This window comes from Chrysemys picta, chromosome 20 (genome assembly GCF_011386835.1).
Source record: "Chrysemys picta bellii isolate R12L10 chromosome 20, ASM1138683v2, whole genome shotgun sequence".
NCBI lineage: Eukaryota > Metazoa > Chordata > Testudines > Emydidae > Chrysemys > Chrysemys picta.
Window position 1 is genome coordinate 23,103,177 of NC_088810.1, and position 23,746 is coordinate 23,126,922.

Below are 23,746 nucleotides of genomic sequence, written 5' to 3' on the forward strand. Positions count from 1 at the left end.
CCTGCTCACAGCTGTAAGTGAAGGACTGACGTTGAGCCTATTGCTAAGACACTCTGCTGGGTGAGAGTGTCTCACCTAATAGCTGTGGTTAATTTATTAATTGCTGGCTTTCCCAAGGTTATTCTGTTGGAGACGCCTCCCCCCCCAAAATTTTTTTGTTTCAATCCCCTGGACTCAGAGTGGGGAAGTACTGCCTATCTAGGTTGCCCACTGCCTAGGCTGGTATATACAGTCTCCCAGGTTTCTAATTGGGGGGCATGAGCCAGTGTTATTTAGGTTTTCAGAAGGAACCCCATGAAAATTGAACCCGGAGCTTTTTCTGTTGCTGACACTAGGTGGCAGAAACGTTCCATTCCTGCTGAATGTATGTCCTGGTGCTGGTGATTAACCATTGTGCTTCATTTACTGTTGGGGCCAAGCCAGGATCATGTCTGGATTGGAGCTGGGCAAAGAATGGATTTTTTTAGTTTGCTGGAAATTCTGAAAAATCCAAAAGATAAAATAAAAATGTTGGCGGTCGAACCAAAAATGAAATTGTTTCAACTTTTTGGCAAATAATAATAATAAAAAAAAAAGAGTCTGGTCTAACGAACTGTTTAGTTTGACCTGAAATTAAACTTTCATTTAGGTTTTAAGGCAGGGCCCCAATTTGAGGTGAGTGTTCTTCCCATCCCCGGTTGCCATGACATTCCCGGGACCAACCGAAACCTCTTTCCCTCGGGAAAGTAAAGTGGAATCCTTAGTAACATGTAGTGTGGAGGTTCATTCAGTTCCTTGGGTTCATACAGTTCTGGGAGCTCAGACAGTTTCACTTTGTCAGCCTCGGGCAGATGATGCTCTTTCACTTCCGGGTGGTCCAATAGATCCCTCTCCTCTTAAAACCAGCAGAAATACCCACAGAATTCAGAACTACCAGGAAATGAAAAGCAAGATACAGATTCATGGAGGACTTTATAGGCCACGGGCTTTAGAAATGCTGAGTGCCCAAAACTCCACCTGAACTCAGCACCTCTACAAATCAGGCTTATATGTGCCTTTCTCATACTCTTTAAATTAGATTCTGTTGCTTCCTAGGTTAGTCCTGTCCTTGTAGTCAACTTTGTCCTCATTGACATTTATCTGGTAAATCAAGTAACTTAAAAGGGTTAAAAACCTGACTTGATTGTCAACTTCTGCAGCTGCAACAGAGAAAGAAGAACCTTGTATGTGAAAAGCATCTCCTTGGAGTGGACGGTTGATTGTAGCCTTTATTGAAATCCTGGAAAGGTTTTCCCTGTACTCTGCAGTACCTTCACCCTTTCAATGCATGTTTCAGTGTTAACATTATTGATTAGCAGTTCTTCTTCCTGGAGAGGTGTATTTACAGCATCTTTTATCTCTTTTAGCTAACCTTTAATGGTGTTTACATGCTACTCTTAGAAAAAAATCTATTATTTTTAAATTGAATTGTGACTGTCCTCTGACTGATACCTTATTAATACGCTATAAACATTTGTCTTCTTTGATCCCCACAACAAAGAATTCCATGGTATTAGGTGTGACCATTTATAGCTACTATTTGGACTGGCCACTAGGGGGGACAGAGCAAAAAGCTAAGAGTCTGTGTGAAGTGATAATAAAGACAGTCTTGCATTTATCCTGACCCCAGTCTCCTGGATCTCTGTAATCTCTAGATATTCCTGCAAAGACTTACCCTAAACATAGGGGTTTGGGCATTTGAACTCCATGAGGCTGCTCCCTCGATTAAAGTTAAACACCCGTATAAATCTTTACAAGATCAAGACCCAAGTTACTACAAGTAAGGGGAGACTTGCTGCCAAAAATCTTCATTAACACGGTTCCAGTTGCTTAGCACTGCCGCATACCTTCCCAGAACGCACAGGGCGGCTAAACAGATCCAGCGAATACCTAGGAAATAAGGAGCTAAGGCGTTCTCGCCCACCACATGTCCATCCAACCTTAATGTTCCTGCTATGGAGGCAGCAATAGGCACTATGAAGCTGGAAGTGTTCTATGCCCTCGGCACAGCTCCACTTTATCAATCCAATCACACAGTTGTACCCTCCCTCAGCAGGCTTGGTTTAACATTATTAATCTGGGGCGAGCTTGCAAAGCCCTCGCTGTCACTGATGTCACGAAGAAGAGAAATGTAAGAGTATTTCATCCTGCCCTGCTGCCAGCCCCCGGCATATTGCCACCGGAATTCCACCCCGGCACACGCATCCACACGCTGACATGTAACCTGCCTGTCCCGTGTGCCGCACTAGCGCTCAGGTGCGTCGGTCCTATGATACACACCACTGTGCATCCTCTGGATTGGATGGGCTTCCTCTAGATTGGCTGAAGGTGATGTCCCAGAATGATTCCTTAGGACAAGGAGGAAAGGGTAATAAATACAACGTCTTTGGGGGTTTGTCTGGATGGAGAAAACGGCCTGAATTTTGCTCAAGCTTGGCTAGGTTGTATTAGAGAAGCCTCACCTAAACTCAGCCTTTTTCCAAGCCTTCGGAGTATGACCCACTCTTCTCTTCTTCTCTCTGTCCCCTGTTCTACACGTGCTCATTAAGGACACAGGCCTGGGTGCTCTCATAGGGATTCAGTGAGGCTTTGCTAACTGGAAGAGATGGCCTGGAGTTCATCCCTCTTGACAGCTTTAATCCTTACTATGGGGCTGTGTGTGTGGCTTTACGCAAGCTGCCTACGTAGACCTGGCGTGGCTGGGGAGCCGTTTTGACATCGGGAGGTGCCAGTCAAGACAACAGTTGGCTTGTGCTCAAGCTAAGTATCTTCAGAACCCATTGTTACAAAGACTGTCTCCCGCCTCTATTTGTTTGCATACTTGTTGTGTGTGTTAATTAAGTAACGTTGCCACCTGTGTGGCATAAATTCGCCTTAAATTTTGCCGTGCGTTTGCGAGGTTGCCCCAGGCAATAACACTCATGAGGGATGTTCTTAGACTTCCTCGGAACAAAGGATTTCAAAAGTGCTTCCCAATCATTAGTGGTTTACACATGCAAAGTGTTGTACTACTACAATATTAATAATATGCTCCTGGAGGTAGACGCCCCAAGTAGTGAGTAAGAGTTTCACTTTAAAACATGAATGTTAAGGTCACCCTTGTCATTCCTGTAAATCGGGTCCCTTAATAATTCAGGATTATTTTATTCTTTTTAAAGTAAATTTGCATTTGTTCTAATAAAAAAAAATTGCCTTTGTAGATTTATGGGCCAGATCCTTGGGTGGTGGAAACTATCATGAACCCATCAACATCCATGACACTGTGCTGGTTTATACCATCTGAAGATTTGGCCCTAGATTTCAAAAAATTGATTCCTAGGACAGGCCAGTTCTACCGGGGACCCCCTTTTTCTCTCTATTGTGCTCTGGGTCTTTAGACACGACTGCAGCTTTGTTTTCCCTCTAGCCCTGCCGCCAGCTTGAGAGACTTTTGAGTCTTTCAGGACGAAGCGTGAAGGATTGAAGCCGGGATTTTCAAAAGCGACTAGTGATTTTGCGCGCCCCGTTTGAGACACCTTATGCTTCATATTGTCTTTTGTTCCTCCGACATCCCCGATTCCAGGAAGCGCTGCTTGAGGTGCGTTTAATAGTTTAAAAACCATTCCATTGATGATGGATGGACTTTCTCAACCAGGATGGTCTTGTGTCCTGTCCCAAAGGAGTTCAGACTCTAGATCAGTCTAACTTCCATGCAGACCTTCTTTCTGTATCTCCCTGTCTCATCAGAGGCTGAGCTTTTACCAGTTCCAAAGCTCTGTCTTTAGCTTTCCTGCCTCCCTGGGAGTCACCAGCAAGGCAGAGGTAAAACTTCAAAGGACACGGCACCTCCCTTGACTAGCTATCGGGTTTAGCGGAAGCCGTTGTCTTCTTTCCAGATCCATGCAGCCAGGAATTAAAGTGCACAAAACTCTTGCCTACCTCCTGTAGGCACCTAAACTAACTCGGTGCCTAAGTTTTCAGTGTAAACGCTCCCTAGGCACCTCTGTTTCTCCTGCTGGAACAGCTCTGGTGCCCACCTTTATGAGTTTTAGACCAGTGCTTAGAACACTCACCTTGGATGTGGTAGAACCAGGTTTAATTCCCCCCTCAGGCCACATGGGGAGGGGAAAGGATTTGAACTGGGGTCTCCCACCACTCAGTGCTTGCACCACTGAGCTAGAAGATATTCTGATAGGGCCTCCCTCTGTCCTCCTGTTGAAGCTGTTCCACTGTGGATTAAATAATAAGTGATAGGAGCAGGGGACCTGGACCCAGGGTCTCCCACCTCCCAGGTCAGACCCTGATTTCACTTGGCAGTGCCATTCCAATCATGCTTCCCTGAGAGCAAGTACTGAGAACTGGGCCCCGGAAATGTCACGACCACTAGTGGTGCATAGCCCACCCCTCTTGAGTCTCCGCCCGATCTAACCCATGGCTCATTGCAGACATTAGCAACAGGTTGCTGGCATATCCCCTCACAAGGTGGGTAGCATTGGGACCTGGACGGGTCTCCATAGAACGACATATTTCTGTGATGAACATAAACATGAAACACACTGTGCAGAGTAGAGTAAGCATAAGGCACGCCTTCCAATGGAACAGAGGCCCAATGCCCAGGTATTGTGGCAATGGGGGCCACGCTGGATAGATAACTGAAGAGAAGGCAAAGGTGACTTGGTCCTTTCATTCCCGGCCGTATCTCTGCAACTCTTTTCACCTTCTGGTCCTTTTATTTCCCCTTAGCCTCCTTCCTAACCAACCCCTTTGAGCCCTGCTCACCCCAAACTCTTTGACCCACTACTTATCCCAAGCAACCGCCCCATTTCTTTGAGATCTACCGTTGAAATGCGCTTCTTCTGTAAAGCCTTCATGACCTTTTGTTGAGATCCCACCGCTTTGCGCTTACAGACTTGTCACCCTTCCCCTCTTGCCCTCTATTTCCTGAGACTTCCCTCCGGCTGCTCCACATCCTTCCTGTTGCAGCTTCAGGCACTAACAAGGAGGCTGTCGATAATCTTCATAGCAGCTTGCCTTTAAGCAACCACTGATTCTCACAACACCCACATGGAGCAGGTAGTTATTATCTCCTTACCTAATCAAGAGATCTCTGATGCATAGAGCCTAACTGAGTTGCCCGAGGCCACTTCATGAGCCAGCGGAAAGACTGGCACTAGAACTCAGGAACGCCTAATTATTGTTACAGAGAGTCCTGTGGCATCTTTAAGACTAACAGATGTATTGGAGCATAAGCTTTCGTGGGTGAATGCCCATTTTGTCATGCATCCGACGAAGTGGGCATTCACCCACGAAAACTTATGCTCCAATACATCTGTTAGTCTTAAAGGTGCCACAGGACCCTCTGTTGCTTTTTACAGATCCAGACTAACACGGCCACCCCTCTGATACTAATTATTATTAGCCTTATTATGTATCATATGATTTTAACTTCAGTATCTCCTGGATGCCACAACTGAGATTGTGGTTTACTGTACAAACACAGCATCTGAGACAGTCCCCGTCTTGAAGATCTGACAAAGGAATTAGACAAGCCAGAGAATGTGTGGAAGGAAGAATTATTATCCCCATGAACATGAAGGACAAGGTTTTCAATCAGTTAAGCATGCTGAGGGATGAGCTTTTTTGAAAATTTAGCCCCAACTGAGTTGTTCAAGGTCACCCCGGAAATCTGTGGTAGAGCCCGTTAAATGGAATCCAGATTCCCTGTGTCCCAACCCACTGCCTTAAACACATTATTCATCCTCTCAAAGGTGAATTCTGTTGGTCAGTTCACTATGCTACAGGCAATTCTCGTCCTGTCTCTTGTGAGCGCCAGCTCCTGCAAAATTAACCAGAATTAAGGCCCCTGAACACTGTGGCTTTGAAATTTTCTGCCTTATATATTTAAAGCCTGAATTCACCAGTGACTAACTACTCGCTTTTATGGAAAGAAACCACCTAATATTGCCAAGAATCACAGAGTTTTTTTTGAGAAAGATTCAGTTGGAAGATTAAACTATCACTGAAGCAACTATTTGATAGTAATAAAAAAATGAATTGAATCCGACATGAAGTTCACTGGGGAGAATAAGTCAAGCAAAATGGTTAAAAGAGCCTGAGTTGTGAACCCTTTTATATAGTTTTTAGACCCCCAAAAGGAAGTCTTTGTCAAGGGCCAAACGAAATATTTTGCTTAGGTAGCTCCTCTCTTTCCAGTAAACTGTTATGGTAATTGTTATGATTATTAGTCAATTCTTAGTCTTGCGTTGTATGACATGCACATTACATCCTGCAGATTGCTTTTATCTTAACTAATTACGCACCATGTTCATTCCCAGCATTATTCCACTGACTTCCTTGCTGTCAAGATGGGAATGACTCTGAATTCTTTAAATCCAAGCTAGAAGCTAGTTTGGAATTTCCCCTTGCAACTCCTTGGAGGATGGGACACTTTATTTTGCATGCTTAGTATCCCCACCTACAATTATTGAGTTTGAGCCTGTTACAATGCCCATTGAAACCCACGGGGCATCTTTCCAATGAGTTCAGTTGCCTTCAAATATGAGCCTGGGCATTGCAATTCTCTCATTGACAAAGGGCTAACAAGAAGTTTATGCACCATTTAGATCCCTCTTATATATTCAAAGTGGCGCTAAAGGGGGATTGAAGTGATGCATAAGATTCTATGCCGGACCTCTGGCCTGGGGTGAATTTCTTTCTTTGATGATAAGAAATTCAGCTGTGAAGGGGCCTTTGGTCCTGTGTGTCCAGAATCGACTCCAATGGCATTGTTCCAGTATATACAAGCTGAGGGTTTGGCCCTATATTTCACATAATATTCTCCTTGGACACTCCACGTCTACCAATTATGTGCATTCTCTTCTTCTTTGTAGGAGAAGCATCCTCAGTTCTTTAGGTGCAGTCATACATTTGTTTAGCCAGCTGTTCTGACTCTAGTTGAAAGCTCCCATGTCCTTCAGGATAACACGTGAAGAACTGAAAGCCAAGGATTTTAAAAGTAACTAGTGAGTTCAGGGGTGCCCACTCGAGATGCCTTCAAGGGGACTGGGCTGCAGAGACCAGGAACTGAGCACTTTTGAAAACCGGGGTTCTTAAAGAGCTCTGAACTTGGGCACCAGAATCACTTGTCACTTTTGAAAATCTTGGCCTTGTGTTTAGCCACAGATATTTTCCGTAATTTTTGGTAAATCAATAAGTTCTCGCATCTTTCTTCTCCCTATATATTAAATGGAGGGTGATGGTGATAAATTAGACATTCTGGGGGATTTTTAATCTATTTATTTATCTCGTATCTGAGAATGTTCCATAGTCCCTACTAGCAGAGTATCTAAACATTTCCTAGGATAACTTCTCTGACACAGCTGCTACTGGGTACTACGGCACAAAGGACATAAGAGGAACCTTGTTCCCAGTTCCTAGATATCCATGTTTTTAAGGCCCGGCTTGACAAAGCCCTGGCTGGGATGTTTTAGTTGGGAATTGGTCCTGCTTTGAGCAGGGGGTTGGACTAGATGACCTCTTGAGGTCTCTTCCAACCCTGCTATTCTATGATTCTATGTTCCAAGATATCCACAGACATTTCCCAAGTAAACTTCATAGAGTCTTTTGTTCTTCATACTTCCCTGGTTGTAGGGAGCTCTGCTTGGAGTGAATATTGCAATTGAAAAACTATTCCGCATATAGCAGGGTAGCTCTCTGAAAGAGGCGGATTTCGCATCCTGTGCTAAAATTGGTCAGACTCTGGATTAATCTGGTTATATCTGGGAGCTCATTTCACAGCCATCCCCCCTTGACCAAGAAGGTTTCATCTCCATTCCTCGTATAATTCTTCCTGGGCTTTGTCAGCCCTGGGAAGTTCTGTTAGGATGGTCGCTTTGAGTTTCTGGCTCAAAAGCTTCGGTCTCATGGTCCCTGCAGAGCTGAATTTCTAATCACCATGAATTTCTAATCACCATCAATCATATGGTGAAATTCACCCCTGCACAGAGGACCACAACATAGGCCCCTGCACCACATCAATCCCGCTTAAGCTCTACTTTGAATGCTTAAGAGAGATGTAAATGGTGCACCGCTTTATGCTCTATCTAGGAGCTAAGGGCAGCACAGGCCTGATTCACAACCAATTAAACTCATTGGGAAGATGTTAAAAATTAATGGAGATATGCTATCTCCTAGAACTGGAAGGGACCTTAAAGGTCATTGAGTCCAGCCCCCTGCCTTCACTAGCAGGACCAAGTACTGATTTTGCCCCAGATCCCTAAGTGGCCCCCTCAAGGATTGAACTCACAACCGGGGGTTTAGCAGGCTCTCTCCCCGCCCCCCCCCCCCGACTTCATTGGGCATTGGGTCAAATACATAGTGAATGGTTGAGTGTGGGGATCCAAAGCGTACAAAATAAAATTTCTTGCCTTCCTAGAAGTTGCAAGAGAAAACTGCATTGCTGCCAACCAGAGATGGGCCTCGGTTTAAAATGCTAAAGTCGAATCCTGATCATGCCATGGAAATGTGATATAAATCCATCTCTGAGAGGCACCCTGATTGTCAAGTTGTTAACGAAAAAACAAAATACATGAAGCAGCTTCGTTCCCATAATAACTCCAGTGAAGTCAGTGGAACGAAACCAGAATTTGGCTTAAACAAGTTTGAGGCAAAAGCATCCTGAAGATTGCAATGCGTGTGTCATATCATCTGGGGCTTAGAATTGCTTAATGATTGCAGTGAGCCAAACTATTGCATCAATTGGAGGAGTGACATGTGCAACAGCTCATGTAGAAAGGTGTCACAAATCCTCCAGGCTAGCTGAAGAATTGTATAAAAGCACTCGCAACTCAGGGCTGTGCTAACCACTTCTCTTGACTTCTTCTCCTCGGTGAACTGAGTAAGTCTGATTAGATTCAATCTCTTTATAATTATAGAAATGCTGCTTTTGCAATAGTTTTAATTGAGTTTCTCACACTCTGTGAGTTTTAGCATTGTTAGTGGGTTTCTTGCCATGAAAGACTCTTTTTGCATTTATTCAGTTGCAGGGATTGGTGGATGCAGGCTTTAGAAGTTAAAGCTGGGATTTTCCAATCCCCATAGGAGTTTCAGAGAGTCAATTCCTATACATTTTAATTGTCAGTTTAACTTTTTTTTTGCTCTTTTCAGTTTCGTAGAGATATATACAAAATCTCAACTCTTAAAAGAGCTATATGTAAACTCTGTTTTCAGGACAAAGCCAATATGTACCTTTCCGGTGTTAGGAAGAAACTCCCATTATGGATAGTTTACTCCATAATGAGCCACTTCCATTTTTTTCTGTTGTCCTAAGAAACATTGTGTGCCAGACAATGTGGGAGACAGAATAATGCACTAGATGGACTACTGGTATGATCAAGTAAAATTATTCTTCTGTCTATTCATGCAACTAGCAATTTTCGATCATCAGCCAGTGTCTGTCAGCATAGATTTTTATAGTGTCTGAGTCTTGTACATCTTATTCCACTACCTCTTATGTATTATGCTTATTCTATTTCCCACTGTGTGTTTCAGGTTTACCTCCATTGAAGAAAGATGTCTTTCTGTAGAGACCTGTGCAAATACCCATCCTATCCATCATGCGATGTGACATGCCCACAACCATTTGTTGATGCCTGCAACCAGCCATGTGTTACATCGTGCGGTGACTCGAGTGTGGTGGTCTACCCACCACCGGTTGTCGTGAGATTCCCAGGACCAATTCTCGCCACTTGCCCGCAGGAAAGCGTAGTGGGAAGCTCAGAACCATTGGGCATTGGCAGCTCATTTGGCTACCGGGGCTCCTACCTGTCCGGGAGCTCCTATGGTTATAAGAGCTTGTACAATGACAGGAGGTCCTACACTCCTGGATTGTCATCATTAGGCAGAGGAAGTTCAGACCCTTGTTCTTCCCGATGGTTAAATATGTATGGCTGTGGGCCACGTCAAACCCAGCAGGAGTAACCATGGCACAAGGAACAACCAGGAAACAAAAAAGCAACCTACGGCTTTATGATTGTGCTTATGAGTTTGACTTTCAGAAATGTTGGAGCGCGGGGCGATCAGCCTAAGTCATTTGTGAGTGCTCAGCACTTCTGAAAGACAAGCCCATAAATATATTTCTCATGTTACACTTGACATTAGATATGTGACTATTTCCTCCTATTGTTTCCCAGTCAGGTGCTTATTCCAACATGAATATGGTAGTGCAGAATCTCAAGTACACTTCGGCCCATCTACATGTCTACAATGGTTTAAAGAAGTCTTAATCTTAAAGAAAATTAAGCCCTAGCCTGCCTAGGAATAGGTACCGTTTCTTTGTAGCTTGTAACTTCGCTATGCAAAATGAGTAACAGCAAAGCAACTTAGTCCTCTTGTTACCCTCTTTTGTCCTATTTCACACCAAATGGGGTAAACCAAGTATTTTGTGGCGGTTGGAACCAGGACTTGACTGTCAAACTCAAAGCGTTGCAAGAAAGAAAGAAGAACATCTTGTGTGAAACGCGTCACCTTGGAGCGAGTGTTTGATTGCTGCTGTTCTTGAAACTCTGGCAATATATACGTTATACTTGCTGTTCTGCAAAATGTAAACTCAACTTCTGATTCCCATTAAAACGTGTACTGTATCATAGTATTGTCTTCTGGTTTTCCTTCCTCCTCAGTTCTTAATTTATAAACCACCGTGTTTGAAATAATTCCCTGGAGACAGCCTATGCAAACTAGTCAGAGTAGAGTCAGGTGCCTCAGATTGTCAATAGCATCGTGCAGGTCCTGTGCACATGGGTTTATTTCACCTGTTTCACAAGTTTCAGCACTTGTGCATTTGGGTAGGAATGTGTAACATTATTGATCAGGGTAGGAACGGAAGGTGTTTAGCTGTCGTTTGACTGTCACATCCAGAGGCTGTTGGTGCACTAGGGGGTGTGAACATGTAAATACTGAGGTGGCAAAATTTGCAGACGTACAAAATTACTCAAGATAGTTAGGTCCAAAGCAGGCTGCAAAGAACTATGAAGAGATCTCTCAAAATTGAGTGACTGGGCAACAAAATGGCAGATGAAATTCAATTTTGATAAATGCAAAGTAAGGCACATTGGAAATCATAATCCCAACTACACATGCAAAATGATGGGGTCTAAATTAGCTGTTACCACTCAAGAAAGAAATCTTGGAGTCATTGTGGGTAGTTCTCTGAAAACATCCACTCAATGGGAAGCAGCAGTCCAAAAAGCAAACAGAATGTTAGGAACCATTAGGAAAGGGACAGATAACAAGACCGAAAACATCATATTGATTTTATATAAATCCATGGTACGCCCACATCTTGAATAGTGTGTGTAGATCTGGTTGCCTCATCTCAAAAAAGATATCTGGAACTGGAATAGGTACAGAGAAGGGCAACTAAAATGATTAGTGGTATGAAACAGCTTCCGTCTGTGGAGAGATTAAAAAGACTGGGACTTTTCAGCTTGGAAAAGAGACAACTAAGGGGGGGAATACAATAGAGGTCTATAAAAGCTTGACTGATGTGGAGCAAGTGAATAAGGAAGTGTTATTTGCTTCTTCTCATAACACAAGAACTAGGGGATCACCCAATGAAATGAATAGGCAGAAGGTTTAAAACACATAGAAGGAAGTACTTCTTTCCACTATGCACAGTCAACCTGTGGAACTCATTGCCAGGGGATGTTGTGATGGCCAACAGTATAACTGGGTTCAAAGGATTAGATAAGTCCATGGAGAATAGGTCCATCGATGGCCTTTAGCCAAAAATTGGGTTTGTTTAGTCTGAAGAAGAGAAGACTGAGAGGGGACATAACAGTTTTCAAGTACATAAAAGGTTGTTACTAGAGAAAAATTATTCTTCTTAACCTCTGAGGATAGGACAAGAAGCGATGGGCTTAAGTTGCAGCAAGGGCGGTTTAGGTTGGACATTAGGAAAAACTTCCTAACTGTCATGGTGGTTAAGCACTGGAATAAATTGCCTGGGGAGGTTGTGGAATCTCCATCATTGGGGATTTTTAAGAACAGGTTGGACAAACACCTGTCAGGGATGGTCTAGATATTACTTAGTCCTGCCTTGACTGCAGGGGACTGGACTAGATGACCTCTTAAGGTCCCTTCTAGTTCTATGATTCTATAGAGAAAACCACATCCTGAGATGGTAGCGGTGACAAATGCTTTCTGCCCTATTCATCTCACTGCATGTTCCTTTCCCCCCTCCTTATCTGCCTATCAGAATCTCCCAGGGCAGTACACGGGCAGATAGATATTGGGGTTTCACTGGTAGGGGTCTGAATGTCCTCACATTACACACATCTCTCATACTTCCACATGGAACCCAGTTATAGCCCGTTCACCAAGCAGCGGCGAGCTGCGAAGGCCCAAATCTCACAACCATGGTTCCAATTCAGTCTTCCATTTGAAAGGCCAGTGTCTCTTTCCCAAACCACTCAGAACAGTGCTCCTGGGAAACACCACTTTGCAGGGGTGTGAACGATCTGTAAATAAAGATACTAAAGTGTTTGCAATTCATTAACGTTTGAAATATTGGGTGTATAACCTGATTCTTGGTCTCATATTGCTGGGCTCAGGAGCAGTCCAGTGAAACAGACTTCATGAGGATCAGAGCCGTAGACTGTTCCCTTAATCCTGTGCAAATAAAGTTATTACAATCTGGAGATTTTAATAGTACATTTTTTGGGAGAGGGGGGAATGAATCTTGGGGACCCCTTGAAAAAATGACCCTAAATTGATACCATTAAGTCTACTCCAAGCGCTGATGTGGGTTACCATTTTGAAGTGAATCTCTTACCTTTTTTTGAATTGTAATGAACTTGGATTTTCCCCCCCTTTACACAGAAATAATACTTACATGGGCCTTATCTTTCCCAGTCTAACATCCCTGATCTGTACTTAGCCAGGTTTCCTGATCCAAAGACTTGAAGTGTTTTCTACAGTTTCATCCTTGTCCTAAGTAACCCCTCTGGGATGAAACCTTTGGTCAGCCCTGATTTTGCCTCTTGGAGCTTAGTAACATATGCCAACCATTCTTGGAGATGATATCATTCTGGCTGTGAAATTTAGAGCCGTTTGAATTTTTGCATATTCAGAGAAATATTGTGTACTTCACTGAGGACCTTCCCTAGAGGTCACTACTGCTTTGAGATTTCAACACTCCCACTCCTTCACTCTCTTGTCCATTGACCCTCTGTTTTATGAGCTTAGCTCTTCTTTTTACAGCGTCCGGCAACAATACACATTTTATCCTGCACTTAAAAAGCAACCCATTTTCACTGCTCAGTGCCACTATTAATCATTAAAACTCCCATGAAAATTAGATAGTTATTATACCTGTTTTATAGACAGGATAATTGAGGAACAGAGGCTAAGTAATTTACTCTATGTCACTTGGTGAATCAGTGAGAGAGCCGGAAGTAGAACTCAGTTCTTGTTAGTGTTATTATTTATAATTAGAATTTCAGTATTTCTCAGAGGCTACAATGGTGATCTGTGGCCCATTGAACAAGCACGGAAGAGCCTTTCCTGCCCTGAAGAACTGACAAATTAAACAAACAGGACAAAGGGTGGGAGAAAGGATTATTATCCAAATTTCAAGGAGGGCGGGGACAGTGTTAATAATGCTATTTCCTTATGTGGAAGCACAAAAAGTGAGAACTCTGTTATTCTCCGACACTTAATAGGGTTTAAATCAGCATTTAAATGTACTAGTTTGGCACCTTGATTTTAAATGTTCCGAGCAAACAATATTTACCAAAGAATAAATCATTAGGGATTGTCAAAGCAAGTCCTTAAAGGCGGGATACTCAGCTGGTCTACATCATGACGTTTCCACTCACTTGGATCTCCACTGATTTTCGCCAGCAGAGGAGCTGGATATAAATGTACATAGAAACATAAGAATTTCCATATTGGGTTAGACCAGTTGTTCGTCTACTTCAGTACCTTGTCTCTGATAGGATCCAGCCCCAGGTACTTCAGAGGAAAGTATAAAAACCCCAAAGTGGTGAATTTTGGAAGACGCTGGCCATAGCAGGAGTTTTTTCCTAAGATCCTTAAGGGTGCATTTATACTACATAAAAGAACAGGAGTCCTTGTGGCACCTTACAGACTAACAAATTTATGTGAGCATAAGCTTCCAGCAGATGCTCAAATACATTTGTTAGTCTTTAAGGTGCCGCAAGGACTCCTGTTATTTTTGCGGATACAGACTAACACGGCGGCTACTCGGGAACCTGTCTTTATACTACATGTTTCCTTTGGTGGCATGGAGTGGACATACCCTGGTAGCCCCCAAGCATAGGTGTAAATAGCAGTGTAGACGGTGAGGCAAGGCTTAGGTGAGTAAAGACATGCCCGAGTGCCTGGCTCGCTAGAGCTCTCCCAAGCCTGCTATTCTTAGCAGTGTAGTGACCCATTGCCTCCACACTTCTGGCGTCTTCCCTGTAAAAGAACCCAGCATCAGCAAAGGCTCTAGCAGCGGGGAAAGAGTCCTGCAGCGGGGAACGGTTGGCAGGGCTGGCAGAGCCTTTCCTCGTCTTCTCTCTACCAGAGCCTTTCACTGACCTGCGTAACTGCACACTGAAGTGTGGACGAGAAGTGCTTTTCACTGGCCTGTAGCTACATGTACATGGATGTAGCCGAAGTTGGCTTTGACCTGTAGGAGGAGGGTTTATATAAATCCCTTCCAGGGCTTAATTTGTAATGAAAGAGGTGCCGGGATTCAAGCAATATTTTCCATTCATGACAGATGCAGCAAGCCCCCTGATGCTGAGGCTATGAACTGCCAAACCTAGAGGTGCCATGGGCTGAGAACTGGCACAAGTTAAGCGTTTATCCCGTCAGACACTGTGTTTTTTTCCCTCTATCAACTAAATTGAAAACAAGAATACAGTGGCACTTCCATAGTTAGCTATGAAAGCTGATCTCTGTCGTTTTACTTAAATAATAGGTTTAGATCCTCAGTTGGTGTAATTGGCCTTGTCTCCAAAGAAGTCACCTAAGGATATGGCCGGAGAAGTATATATTTAAAAGTTGCAAAGTCACAATGTCTATTATTGGAGTACTTTTAGGATTAGAGATTTCAAACCCATGTAAGGGATATATTTGTCCATTCCTCATATAAAAATAATTTGAATTGAGTATCCTAAGATCTTGTGTGGCTTACAAAGTCCCTTCCCCATATGCTTAAACTCTGTGTCTACTAACATCTACAACTGAATAAACTGGGGGAGGGAGTGAACTCCTAACATTTTTAAGAATTTTGGGGTATTTGTGCAGGAATCATTCCTAAGTAAAAAAAAAATCTCAAAAGTAACATTTCAATATTATAAGGAGATGGAATTAAATCAAAGCTTCTCAGTTCACAAAGAAGGCTAAGTTAAGAGAAGTGGTTAGAAGAGACCTGAGTCATAAGCTTCCAACCAGGAAGCTATGAGACATGAGATATGAGTGCATGAAGTCCTTACCAAAGAAAATGTATTGCACCTATAAGTCATCCAGTTGATGTAATTATTTTGCTCTCTGATCCTGATTAATATTATGTTCTCATCCCCACATAATATGACATTTGTGTTACACCCTTACAGGTTCCATTCAGCTTAAAACTTTATATGTAAATTCCTTCCTGGTATCAAGTATCAGAGGGGTAGCCGTGTTAGTCTGAATCTGTAAAAAGCAACAGAGGGTCCTGTGGCACCTTTGAGACTAACAGAAGTATTGGGAGCATAAGCTTTCGTGGGTAAGAACCTCACTTCTTCAGATGCAAGAAGAAGTGCGGTTCTTACCCACGAAAGCTTATGCTCCCAATACTTCTGTTAGTCTCAAAGGTGCCACAGGACCATCTGTTGCTTTTTTTCCTGGTATCAATCGACAGACCATGCCGGAATTACCACAGAAATGAAACTCGCTCCATTTGTTTGGTTCTTTTAACAACTTCACAACATGACGTTTTCTCCGGGGTCTACAGGTAGCGCAATCTCCCATCGTGGGCAGCGTTCTGTTTTAGTTCTCCTACCTGGGCTGGTTGTGCAGTTTACCCTTGAAATTCCTAAGCAGTCAAGAGTCTTTATTTTTCCCCACCATGTGCTTTTCATCCCCACCATGAATTATTAATAATGGGACTGATCCATTGCTGATGGAGTTCTGTGGAAATCTCTCCAACGAGTTCAACTGTTTTTGAATCAGGCCCCGTGGGTTATAATTCACTGCCCAACAGGGTTATAATTCACCTATCTACCATTTAAGTCCCTCTTAAGCTTTCAAAGTAGGGCTAAGGTGATGAGAACCCCAGCTCTGAAGGGAGCTCCAGTCATGTGACTAATGCTGAGGGTCAGCTATCAATACACTCAAGCATGTGTGGTACTAAGCCTTTTTGAAAATCTGGCCCTGAGTGAGGTTGTCAACATCGCACAGGAAATCTGTGGCAGAGTCAGGAAGTGAATGAAAATGTCTTGTGTCCCAATCTAGTACCTTAACCACAAGATCATTCACCTCTCCAAAGTCACCAACCCTTGCCCAGTTCCCTCTGTTACATTCTGTTGTTTAATATCCTCTTTTCAGTTTTCCATTCCTAGATTTGTTCTGATAAAACTCATAGGATTGTGTAGGTTCATGAGCAGGGATGTGTTAAAAAGACCAATTCTAAGAAGTGGCCACTCAATAGAGAATATTTCTCTAAAGGACACCTAGTACTGTCACCGTCAGCTAAAAAATTATAGCGCAGCATAGGAAAGGGACAATGTTACTAATTCCTTTATTTCCACGTAATCTGTGCATGCAAACTGGTTCCACGCTTTTATTTTCAATGCTCTGAGAGAACAGTATCTCCTAATGACTAGATCGTTAGGGATGGAGAAATCAGCTTCCTAAGGGCCGGACGCTCAGCTGGTGATAATCATCATTTCCAGTCACTTGCATCTTGGCCAACTCACACCAGCTGCGGATCTGGATATCAGTCTCCTTGCTGTATACCTATAAACCTAAGAATTGCCATAATGGATCAGACCAGTGGTCCATCTAGTCCAGTAGCCTGTCTCTGATAGTGACTAGTACCATGTACTTCAGAGGAACATATAAGAACCCTGAAGTGATGATTTTGGAATAGGCTGCCTGTAGGGCGAGTTTCTTCCTAACCCCCTAACTTAGATGTTAACCTTAACCTGACGAAGAAGAAGGAGAGAGAGCAAGAGAGCACACTTCTGAAATAATAAAGTTACACAGCAGTAGTATATACAAAAGCTCATCTCTGTGGTTTTGTGGAAATAGACTCAGATCATCTGGTCATATAAATTGCCATGGTGGAATTAAGTCAGCTAAGGATCTGCCCAGATATGTATACAATTTGAACTGTCAAAGGAATAATGTCTAATATCAGAGAACTTTTATGCATAGTTATTTCAAAGCCATCTAAGGGATATATGTGTGTATAAAAAATATGGGAATTGGGTATACCAAATCTCTGTGTGACTTCCAAAATGCATCCGTTATATTTTTAAAGCCTGTGTCCTCCAATGCCTGCAAATGAGTAATCAGGGAAAGACTCCTTTATGGAGACAAACCCCATAACATATATAGGAATCACAGAGGATGCAGAATTACTGTCCAGATGCCAGATCATCTGATAGAAATAACTCAGAGGTTCCTGCCCAGTCCCAATGGAGTATAATATGGTTATATTAACATTTTAAAAAATCATTTTATGGTTAAACTTATCATAACTTGAAGGCCTTTCAGAAGGCGCTTAAACAGTAGACATAAAAATATAATTCTCTCTGAAGGAGAGGGGTAGCTCAGTAGGGGGAGAGGGGTAGCTCAGTGGTTTGAGCATTGGCCTGCTAAACCCAGGCCTGTGAGCTCAAACCTTGAGGGGGCCGTTTGGGGCAAAAAATCTGTCTGGGGATCGATACTGCTTTGAGCAGGGGGTTGGACTTGATGACCTCCTGAGGTCTCTTCTAACCCTGATATTCTATGATTCAGTCCCAAGTTAAAACTATCATTAAGGAGACATTTCAATAGCTATAAAGAGACTGAATCAAATCTCACCCAAGACAGGAAATCAAGAGAAGTTTTTAGGAGAGGGCTGAGCTGTACTATTTTTTGTATGCTTTCTTAGACATCCAGGAGGATGTGAGACAGATGTTGTACCTAAAGTCCGAATGTTGCCACACAAAATTCATTGCTCATGCAATTCATCCCGTTGAAACTCTTAGCTTTCAGTTCTTCAAGCCTCATACCAAAGATTTAACATGGAGGCAGAACTGGAGGGGTTTTTACGCATGTCTAAAGGGCATCAACTTACAAAACAGTAGATGGGAAAACCAGTCACAGAAAAAGCAGGAGTGTCTGAGGGAAAAATTGTTTGAAATATAGGGCCAGATCTGCAGATGGTGTCAATCGGTATAGTGTCATTGAAGCTGAGACAAGGGGGCCCATTTGCACCAGCTGAGCATGTGGTCCATACGCTTTCGAAGGTATTGTTATGAAAAAAAACAGGAAGTTACTGTTTTAAGAAAATCAAAGGATCCCAATTGCCAAGTGTGTAACTGTGACCTGGTTAGGGAAGCAATAGAATTGACTCTGACACGTAGATATTAAAGAGACGCTATACCTCACTGCTAAGATGTCTAATTCCAGTGAGACTCTGTTAAGCTTATAAAAACACAACACATTGCATATGTAACACATTAATGAGTGTTCAGTGAAGCGTTTTGAATTCTTTGGGTTCCATGGTATGTCCCCGATGAAAGTTAATATCTAGGAGGTCTGCTCAAAGACATCTCACTTAGTAGGTCTGATATTGGCTAAAAAGGACAAAACTTTATTATTAAACAATCAACAAGATTGTAGACAATTGAAGGTGGGAAATTAACATAGTCCTCCCACCAAAATTTGTCTGAAGACCCTCACCAGATCCGGAGCCACCCTTTGTCCTGACAGGCAGCTGCTAAGGTCAAACGGTCTACACAGCCAGACATTTTGAATGCTTAAGTGACACTTTAATGAAGCAACAGAGAGTCCTGTGGCACCTTTAAGACTAACCAATGTATTGGAGCATAAACTTTCGTGGGTGAATACCCACTTTGTCAGATGCATGAGGTCCATACGCTTTCGAAGTGAGTATTCAGCCATGAAAGCTTATGCTCCAATACATCTGTTAGTCTTAAAGGTGCCACAGGACTCTCTGTCGTTTTTTACAGATCCAGACTAACACGGCTACCCCTCTGATACTTTAATGAAGAACAGCCTTGACGCTGGCCATCTGTCTAGGAATGAATTACAGCCCATAGGTTCTGATTCGGGACCCAATGAACTCATTGGGAAGATGCCCACATACTCCAATGCCTGTTATATTAGACCCCTAGAAACAGTTAGGGGTGGAGAGCCAGAACCTGTAGAATAATGCTGCATATCTTCCTTGGAGAGGCAAGAATAAACTCCACAATACGCCCAAGTAGATATCAGGAAGGATTTAAGACACAGAAATAGACTACTGTATATAAAAGCTAATGGTGATACTGAGACTTGTAGGAGACATCTAGGGATTTAACTTCAGTCGCATTGTAAGGTCTTGTCTACACAGTGGGGTCATGTGCACTTACAAGGAATTCATTTCTAAAGTGCATTAATGTGTTGTACATTAGTTAGCCCTTGTAGACCCTGCTGCTATGCACAAACATTTCCGGGTTCACTTTAATATAGTGCTTTTTGGAAACAGTGCTGTGTTCAAGCACACTAAGGATCCGTTAGTGCACAGCAGCAGGGTCCACAGAGACCAGTTAATAATCAATGCGTTTGTGCACTTTAGAAATGACACCCCAGCCCATAGTGCTCATTTCCCCTCTGCATAGACACGCCCTAGCTTCAGTACCATCAGCAGAATGATACCAAGAATTAATTTCACCCAAAAAGCTTTAAGAAGGAAGAAACTGTAGGGTGTAGGGTGAAACTGAGAATTGCCTAATCATCTCAAACAATGAGCAAAACGATTACATCAATCTGAGGAGGGACATATTGATGAAATTTTGTTTTGTAACTAATTGGCCATCATGCACAAAGGGTGTCTCAGATCCTCCAGGCAATCTGAGAAACCGTATAAAAGCACTGAGTACTCAGGACTTTTCTAACCACTTCTCCTGAGATCTCCTCCTCGGTCAACTGAGTAAGTGATTCCACTCCATCTCTTTATAACTGTTGAAACGTCTCTTTAGTGATAGTTTTACTGAATCCTGCAAAAATCATCTGTGATTCTTAGCGTTGTTGGGGCTTTCTTTCCATGAAGGGACTTTTTATACTTATTCAGTGGCAGGCATTGGTGGATGCAGGTTTTAAAAGTTAAGGCTGGGATTTTAAAGCACAGTAAGGATTAGAGACACTTAATCGCTAAGAAGGTTTATTCAGGATTGGGCATCCAAACTCCTAAAATGACTTTGAAAAATTTCACTCCATATGTAATTTGATAGTGGAAAGTATTGCTATGCGTGTGTTCAAATATACATATGTGCCCAGATCTCCAACTGACTGCCTATCTAGATGGACTAATTGGAATGGGTTACCTAAGAAGGTGGTGGAATCTCCATCCTTACAGGTTTCTAAGGCCCTGCTTCACAAAGCCCTGGCTGGGATGATTTAGTTGGGGATTGGTCCTGCTTTGAGCAGGGGATTGTTCTAGCTGACCTCCTGAGGTCTCTTCCAATCCTAATATTCTATGATTCTATGAGTACTAGAATGATATGGTATAGGTAGTCCTAAAAACTTAGTCACACTTATAACAATTGTAGACTAAGATCCTCAGTTCTTTTAACTTCACAGAAGTAAATGGAACTGTCAAGACTGTCGCCAGATGAAGATCTAGCCCTTAGTTTTGATTTGACAAAAGGATATTTTTTGTTTATCAACTAGCAAGTAGTGCTGACTGGTAAACTTTAAACATCAGGGGGTTGAACTCTGATAATGGACAGAACTGGTTTCCACGCTGAGGTTAAAACTTAAAAAGGAGAGAATCATTATTAGCACTGCCCTCTCGTTAATCCATGCTCTAAATTTCTATTGGGATTGGAAAGTGTTCTGGGCAGGAAGACTCTCTTAGATAGATAGTGTGCTGTTCATTGTAGAAACCTAGACGATCTATCCATCCATTGATCAATTGTCTGACAAAGAGAGTGAAAAGGGTACCAAAGGGTTGGTCAAGAGAGAGGCTACGGGGGAATGGAGGGAGAGATCTAGAAAGAGGAATATGGAGAATAAATGTAGCCAGGAATTAAAAGATCAATTCATCATGTGGCTTCTATGGAGTTAAATATTCTTCCAAGTATACATCTAGGCTGCTGGAAGGTTGCTAGTGCCATAATGTATTAGATTCTAATGCTTTATTCCACTCGCCCTTGTAAATAATGGTTTCTCTCCTCCCCATTGTGTGTTCAAGGTTTCCCTCCATCGCAGAAAGATGTCTTCCTACAGACAGCTGTGCAATACCCAGTGCTACGCACCATGCAACGTGACATGCCCACGGCCATTTGTTGACGCCTGCAACGAGCCGTGTTTTACCTCCTGTGGTGACTCGAGCGCAGTGCTTTACCCACCACCGGTCATCGTGAGATTCCCAGGACCAATTCTTGCCACTTGCCCTCAAGAAAGTGTAGTGGGATCCTCAGCACCCTTTGGCATCGGGAGCTCTCTCGGTATAGGGGGCCCCTACGTTTCTGGGAGCCTGGGCAATTACGGGGGGTCATACACTTCCGGATTATCAGCAAGAGGCAACGGATGCTCGTACCCATCCTCCTCCTCCCAGCGTTTCACTACATACCGCTCTGGAAGCTGTCAGCCATATCAAACCCAGAAGTAAAACCCACAGAACAAGGAACAAGCCGGCATGAAAAGCATGTTACAGATCCATTAACGAGCTTTAAGGTGTAGCTTTCAGATTTGCTCAGCATCCACAACTCCCAATCAAGTCAGCGGGAGCTGCGGCTGCACAGGGGTTCTGAAAATCTATTTGTGGATGTCTCTCTCATAGTCTCTTCACCGTTGATATAGGACTGTTTCCTCCAATGATTTACCATTCTATGTTTGTTACATGATTAATATGATCAGTCAGATTCTCAGTTATAGTAAGGAACAAATACACTCCCAGAGAGGTGTCTATTGTCTTTAGTGTCAATGAGAAGTAGACAATTGATGCTCCATCCTAGCCAAAATATGTACCGTTTGTTTATGGCTTTTGTCTTTGCTACACAAGATACACAAGGGAATGCTGTTTCACCTTCTTTGTAAACTCCACTGTCTCTTACTTCACATTGAGAAGGAGAAAACAATGAAATTAAAATGGTGAAAATGGAACTTGATTGTCCCAGTCGAGAGCTGCAAGAAAGAAGGAAAGAACCTCTGTGTGAAATGTATCACCTTTGAGTGGGTGGTTGGCTGCAGCCCCTATTGAAACCCTAGAAATGTATTCTTCATGCTCTGCATTAGTTCATTGTACCAGTGTATGTTCCACTTCTCCTGCTAATTAAAAATTATACTGCATTGGACTATTGGACTTCTGGTTTCCCTGTCTTCTTCATCTTGAATTTACAAAGTACTCTGGATGAAATTCTCCCCTCTTGCAAGGGCTAACATCTAGCCCAGACACTCTTAATTCCCTTTTAAGCCTTGTAGTGAGAGGAGAATCAGCCCTGAAGTGGTCGCTAGCATTGTGTAGGCCCTTAACGTAGGATTAGTTCACACTCGTTGCACATGTTTTAGTGCCCAGGCTGTTGAGTGGGAATTTGTAAAATTGCTGACAGAAGGAGAACTTACAGGTGGTTACCATTGTCTTCATAGAATCACAGAATATTAAGGTTGGAAGAGACCTCAGGAGGTATCTAGGCCAACCCCCTGCTCAAAGCAGGACCAACACCCACTAAATCAATGCTCCTATCCAAATGCTGATGATCCACAAGGGATGTGAAAAAGAAAGGAAAGTCATCCCTATTACCAGGGAATAGTCATTTATTCCAGTGCAAAGTGTGTCTAAAATGCTACCGGATCAAAGAATCCACATCTAATTGGCACTGGTATAAAAGACTGTACCAAGTGCAAAGAAATGGAGAATCAGGGAGAAATAGTTCAGTGTCATAATGAGATTTTGGATTTCAATCCACCACTAAAAGCACATTTAAATAACTTCCCTTTGCCATTCTTCGTCTGGGGAAATAGGACTGCCAGACGTTCTAGCCTTTCATACTTGGCTCTAAGGATGTCATCAGACGTTGATTCAAGGCTGATGTTGCAAACACAGCTGAATGAGTCTGTTCTCTCACATACACTAATTACACGACAACAAGACACCTGTGGGCGCCAGGAGAGTGGTGTGCAAGATCAATAGATTAAAGCACTATGTGCTGATTGAGTAATGGAGTCTAACGGTTCTTACTGGAGCTGGGACCTAGAGCACTGCAGGTCACTGTTGTTATACAGAGGGACCTGGAGAGATCGTGACTCGACACAGCAGGAACTGAAATCTGAAATGCTGAATCCCCTTGCTGACATTTTGGATTTATTTCTGATGCCACCATATGGCTCTGACATGGCGCCAGTTTTGTATCTGCTTTGCACTGGTTTTGCTTTTAATTTTAGGTTCAAGGTGGTGGGGAATTAGGCCCTTTGTATTCATTGGAGAATTCTTTCTTTGAGTATTTGAATCCAGATATCCACTGGGGGAGACAGGAGACCCGTA

At 42.9% G+C, this 23,746-nt stretch overlaps 2 long non-coding RNA genes across 2 annotated transcripts; both read left to right on the forward strand.

Annotated features, from left to right (window-relative positions):
• Positions 1-8,816: 8,816 nt before the first annotated feature.
• Positions 8,817-10,640, forward strand: LOC135976776 (uncharacterized). The gene is made up of 2 exons (XR_010594062.1): positions 8,817-8,893; positions 9,547-10,640. It is a non-coding gene; the product is annotated as an uncharacterized LOC135976776 (long non-coding RNA).
• A 9,450-nt stretch (positions 10,641-20,090) lies between these two features.
• On the forward strand, positions 20,091-22,559 carry LOC135976877 (uncharacterized). Its single transcript, XR_010594160.1, has 2 exons — positions 20,091-20,191; positions 21,455-22,559. It is a non-coding gene; the product is annotated as an uncharacterized LOC135976877 (long non-coding RNA).
• The last annotated feature ends 1,187 nt before the right edge of the window (positions 22,560-23,746 follow it).